The sequence below is a fragment of the Phragmites australis genome, chromosome 11 (assembly GCF_958298935.1).
Source record: "Phragmites australis chromosome 11, lpPhrAust1.1, whole genome shotgun sequence".
Lineage (NCBI taxonomy): Eukaryota > Viridiplantae > Streptophyta > Magnoliopsida > Poales > Poaceae > Phragmites > Phragmites australis.
Genome location: NC_084931.1, coordinates 23,703,369 through 23,709,213, shown reverse-complemented (window position 1 = coordinate 23,709,213; position 5,845 = coordinate 23,703,369).

Genomic DNA, 5,845 nt, shown 5'->3' with positions numbered 1-5,845 from the left:
GGAGAAGCATGTTTGCTTGTTTTATGGTGTGTAGGTGATGGATGCAACTTGGCGGTCGGCGGCGAGATGATTAGGGCCAAGCGGGAGGCTTGGTGCCAGACGATAAAGGAGGTCGGACGGAGTCAAGAATGATCCTAATGATACATGTGGAGGTCGAGCAAAGCATTGATGAAGAAGGATGAAGACGGTGTGTTGATGAAGTTAGGTGAAGGGGATGCCAGTGCAAGTGATAAGGCGGTCAAAGGGATCGAGAGCGAGAGAGACTTACCGATGGTTAAGATCGCAAGATGGAGTACACACATCAATATCAGAGCACTTGCTCGAGGCAAAGCAAGTGGTGGCTAGTCACACTTTAAAAGCATACTAGGGTTTTACGATTTTGGCCTCAAAACCGCGGGAGGACTGGAGGGTTATGTGGCATTATCGCAAAGTTTGCGTTGAGACGAAGCTAAGTTATAAAGAAGCCGAGATCATTCAATGAACAGAGCGAAAAATGGACCAGAATACTCCAATGGCAGGTAAGAGTATATTACTAGTGAGGGGTATTTTGAGAACAAGAGAACTTAAGGGTCAAGACACATCCCAAGGTCTATAAATAGAGAGGTAAAGCTGTAGAGAGGACTTGAGATAGCCACTTAAGCCACTTGAGCCAGACATTTGATAGCTTAGTCATGGGTTTTGGAGGAGATGAGAGGATAGACTTAGTCATTGCAATAGGCTAGAGTTGTTGTGAGAAAAACAACTTTGTAATTCCCCTAAAATAGGGATGACCTCTTTGAGCAATGAAGTTTATGTTTTGCATATCCTTGAATTCCCCTCCTTCTAGTCTCTTTCTATTGGTTCCGTTGCAAGTTTACAAGTTTTCCTTTTTCGATTGTAATTTTTGTTTTCCTTTTGAGCTGTAGTTTTTTCACATTTGTAAAGTAATTCTTCTTATTGCTAGAGGCATAAACGTTTATTTACTCATGTATTTGAGTGGGTCTTGAATCCCCTTGTCTTTAGATCATCAACATGTAGAGTTGCTTCTTTCGGTGATTATCTTTTTGCATTGTTCTTTATTCCAATTTCAAGCTTCAGTGTATAAAGACGCATGGAATGGTCTTGATTAGACTCTATGGTTCATATTCTATTTGTGAAGTTATGGTGCCTTCAGACTTTCTTTCTTGTTTTGTCTCTCTAAAGTTTATGCTTTTATCAGTGTATTTTTGAGGAGTGTTAGATGAACAATGAGTAGGATATCTATTTCGTAAGAAATCTGTAAGGTGCCTATTCATCATCTCTAATCATCTATCTTGATCCTACAAATTGCTTGATTTCTTTTTTCTATATTTCAAACTAAGTCTTTATCGCTTATTAGGGCCTATTTGATTCAGTTTTTCTGGATTTCTGTTTCTTAGAAGCCAAAAGCCGAACTAAACAATCCAGATGTGAGTTGACTTTTGAAAAGCTAGAAAACTGACTTATGAGAAAATGAAAAAGCTGAGATGCTAATTAAGAGATGTTTGTTTGATTTTTAGTGTGCTAAAAAATTAAAAATTTATTACAAAATATCAAAAACTACAAGACAGACACCAGAAACGAAGCCAAAAGACTTAGCCAACTAAACAGACCCTTAATAGGGCGAACGGTGTTGAAAGGCAACGACTAAGCCACGACAATTTAGCTTTTTTACGGGCTGTACTGGATCAAGCTTCGGACGTACACGTTTTTCATGGGCCCTTGGCGACGCGAGCTTGGGCCCTTGACGTACACTGTTCAGAATCGCTTGGTTTGTGCGAGATATTTATTTTTTGCTATTGTGCGAGAGAGAATTTGGGAAAATTGTGGTCAACGCACTCCTACAAGGCTAAATGCAACTTTGAACAGTGATTATCTTACAGGTACTTCAAAGAAAAACTCTTTCATGCGCCTGCGCTCGCTTTACCTAAGGAGAGGTGGGGTTATGTCAAAATAAAATATTTTTTATTGGACAAAGTATGATAAAAAAATAAAAAATTAGGTTCATCAATTTTGGGCATCTCAATATTTATTTATGAATTTATTAATATTTAATACATTCATTTAATTATAGAAAAACAGTGATACTTTCATACATATACATAATTTTAACATATAGACGACAATAATACGAACCTAACTAAATTTATTTTATATTTTTTTAGTTTTAGATATTGTCCTATGTATTTAGATTATTTTAGCCGATTTATCAATATAACTATTATTACTTTTGCTATTTTCTGATATTTCAAAAAAATTATGTGTACATACCCATACATATGCGTATATGTACATATCAATATATATATATATATGTATGTATATGTACATACACATATGAGGGATCCACATAAATAGTACCTACAGTAATCTGATCCATATAATTACTCTAAATCTTGACCATTTAATATACGTAATAGATGCACGGTCTATATCCATTTCGAGCAAAACGTACCATGGATGCCGTGGATCTGGAACAGTCTCCCGAGACAGAGCATGTAAAAAATAGAGATAAAAGTAGGTATCTAATTGATAATTTTAGATCAAGATTTAGTTGATTTCTTTAGCTTAGGTAGTGAAGACGGGGTGAATGTTTAATTCATTTTTATTAATTTTATATCGATCTAATAATTTAGAAAATACAAAACTTACATACGAAATTAACGTTCAGTGGCCACCACCGATTCATGATGTAGCCGCCAGCTGCATGCGATGAGCTATCGTCGTGTCCTGCTCGAGGCTCTTCTGCTTTTTCGCCGCGCACGCGTATGTTGCGGGTTTGTGGAGGCACATGACCATTCTAAGTGAGTTCCTTCGTGAACGAGAAAGAATTCTTTCGCGAAAGAATTTTTGTTTTCTTCAACGTTTTAATAGTTTTTTTTACGATTTTTATCATAAAAAAACTACTAACATCATTCATTTCATAACAAGATTCTCTTTTATTTATTTTACAAATAAGAAACCGTTAAAAATGAAAAAATAAAAAACAAGAACGGAGACAAATAAAAACGATAAAAATGAAAGAAATATAATTAGGTTGCCTAAAGTCCGCCCACCCTCTTCTCGCGGCTCATCCGGCCGGAACAGTGGGATCGCGGCACGAACCCTGCACCTGTTTGATGCGATACGAGGTGGTACTGGTACAGTGGTGGTACCTCCGTGGAGTTGCGGAGGGACGAGGGTAGCCGTTAGGGTTGACAAGATAGGGTGCTGTACGATCGGTTAGCATTTTGGTGCATACGGTACCCGTGTAGTAGTAGTTTCTTGGATATTGCAAAGATTTCTACTGCACAGTTTCTTCTTTACAGCATCTCTAATGATTATCTTCGCTATCTTTTATTTATTTCAACACTTAGTTAAAAAAATTCGTTTCTAATTGATTAGAGCTATATTTTATTTTCTTTCTTTTAAAAAATAGGTCTTTAAGATTCTCCTCTACGTAAATAAAATTTCCCTCCAAATAATTTCATCTTTACCCTATATACTTTTTCTCTCCCTAAATAATACAATAATAAGAGCTACTTTCTATTTTGAAGTTGCTCTTACACACTAGACTGGATCAAACTTCGAGTGTACTCGGTGTCTTTGGCGATGATAAGCATGAGCGGAGGCCTAGCCTGATTGAAAAGCTCGAAGGCAAACCTGTACGGCCCAGAGTGCCCAGAGTGGGCCTAACCACTCTTCCTTATTTTCGAATGTTCTCCTCTCCTAGCTGATTGAACATCAGCTCCATTGACAAGGTCGCTGGCACATGACCGAGCCTGCCTGCATTCAAGCCTCACTCGATTTCATTCTGGACAGGTTATGAGTACACACTCGTATCTGTTTAGTGGTATTGTGCATTTCCTTCTTAAGTACTGAGGATAGAGCTCTCAAATCTATCTCTAGTGTGTAAATAATGTGCATGCGTGTGTGCATGTGATATGACCGGGTACTTGTGTTATATGCTTCTTGTATGTACCCTCTCAGATAAAAATTGATTGAACATGAGAGACCTAAACTAGCCCAAGCTTGTACCGAGCGAGCCAAGTTGCATTACCTACCAACAGTGGCAGAGCTTCCTTACGATCAAGGTAGGCCATGTCCTCCTAAGTCCAAAAGTTGCAGAAGTAATGACTAATTTTGCCACTTAATTGCTAAGTATATACTATTCCAACTCTCCTATTGCCCCTGAATTCTTTGGCAAGCTCCGCCACTCCCGAATAGGTGCCTATTGCGAACGAGTGTCCGTTTGATGGTATTGATCATTTCGGTTCGTAGCACACTCCCCCTTGATCAATGCCGTTCTATATGTATCATCTTGAGAACTCCTCCATAAATCCTGTGGGAAAAATATGATGAGAGTAATAGTGATATGCTGTTAAAACTTCTTTAAAATCTAGTGAAAAAATAAGAAGAAATAATACAATATATATTGATTATTATCTCATTGTAAACTCATATGAGAAAACCTTAAAAAAGGAAAAACTCATAAGCGAGTTTAGTGAACAATAGGTATAATTTATGGATCAATATGTCTTTGATATTTCCCTTAAAAACCTGATAGGGAAAATATGAAATATGACATATATTCTTGTGTAGATATTGCCTCATTAAAACCTTTTATAAGAAACCTCATGGGTAAAACTCATATGAAAAAAGAGTACAATATGATGTATAAACAGGTTAAAATTCAAAGGAGACTCCCCCTGAACCTTACAAATCTCGAAGTCGTCGCATACAAATACCATGAACATATTTTTAAAATATCAAAGTTGGTAAAGACTTCGTGAATAAATCTGTGAGATTATCGCAAGATTTAGTTTGTAAGATGTTTATCGCATTAGGATGAACACAATTTAGAGGCAATATGCTTAGTGATATTGCTCTTTATGTAACATGTTTATATCTTAGCAACATAAGCAACATTATCTTCGTAGATAATAGTAGGCAATCAATGGAATCAATACCACATGACTTTTTATGTGGTTGATTATTCTGCGAAGCTATACATAAGTATGTTATGTTTCAGAATGATATATGAAAGTAGCCACTGGAATCTATTTTGATGACTTCTATGAGATGGCTATATCACCATAAAATCAATATATGATCTGGCATTATGGGGATTAGTTATATAGCCAGAATTTGGATATCCTGTGATGGTCATATCTTGATTTTTCTGATAGAAAAGCCTAGATCTTTGGTTCTATAAAGATATCTACGGATATCCTCTTGACTCGCACCTAATAGTGTTGTTAGAGCTGCACTATTTGAACTAGCAAGTTATCTGCAAATATCAGACCTGTTGCGGTTTGCAAGATACATGAGTGCTTTGATTGTATTAAGATATAGATTTTTAGGTTCAATATCTTTTCATCGTCAACCCAATGTGTGAATAGATCTTGATTCATATTTAGGGATTGAATGATCATAAGTGCATAATGGATATGATTGTCCAATATCATTTGGATATTTGTGGATTGATGGATAAATATTCCTGAAAGAATATGCTCAAGTTATAGAGTTAAGCGAAATTTAGTTTTACCCAAATCATTCATCTTAAATTCTGTCTTAAGATGATTACATACTTTGTCGTGTGTGGTTTAGAGATGATACAAAATCCAATTGGGATTTCATTATGAACACACATATGCAATTATCGTGGTTAGAGTAACCCTTCTATGGAAGAAACTCATTTACTCAGTTGTACCACAATCAATTTAACTGCTTGAAGTCATGAAGTGACTTAAGTTGTACACAATATATATTGCGATTTGTATTTAGATTCAGAATACGAAGTCCATTAGGGACTTATATGTCCAAATCTATCCAATTCATTGATCTGCCAATAATATTAAATATGGGA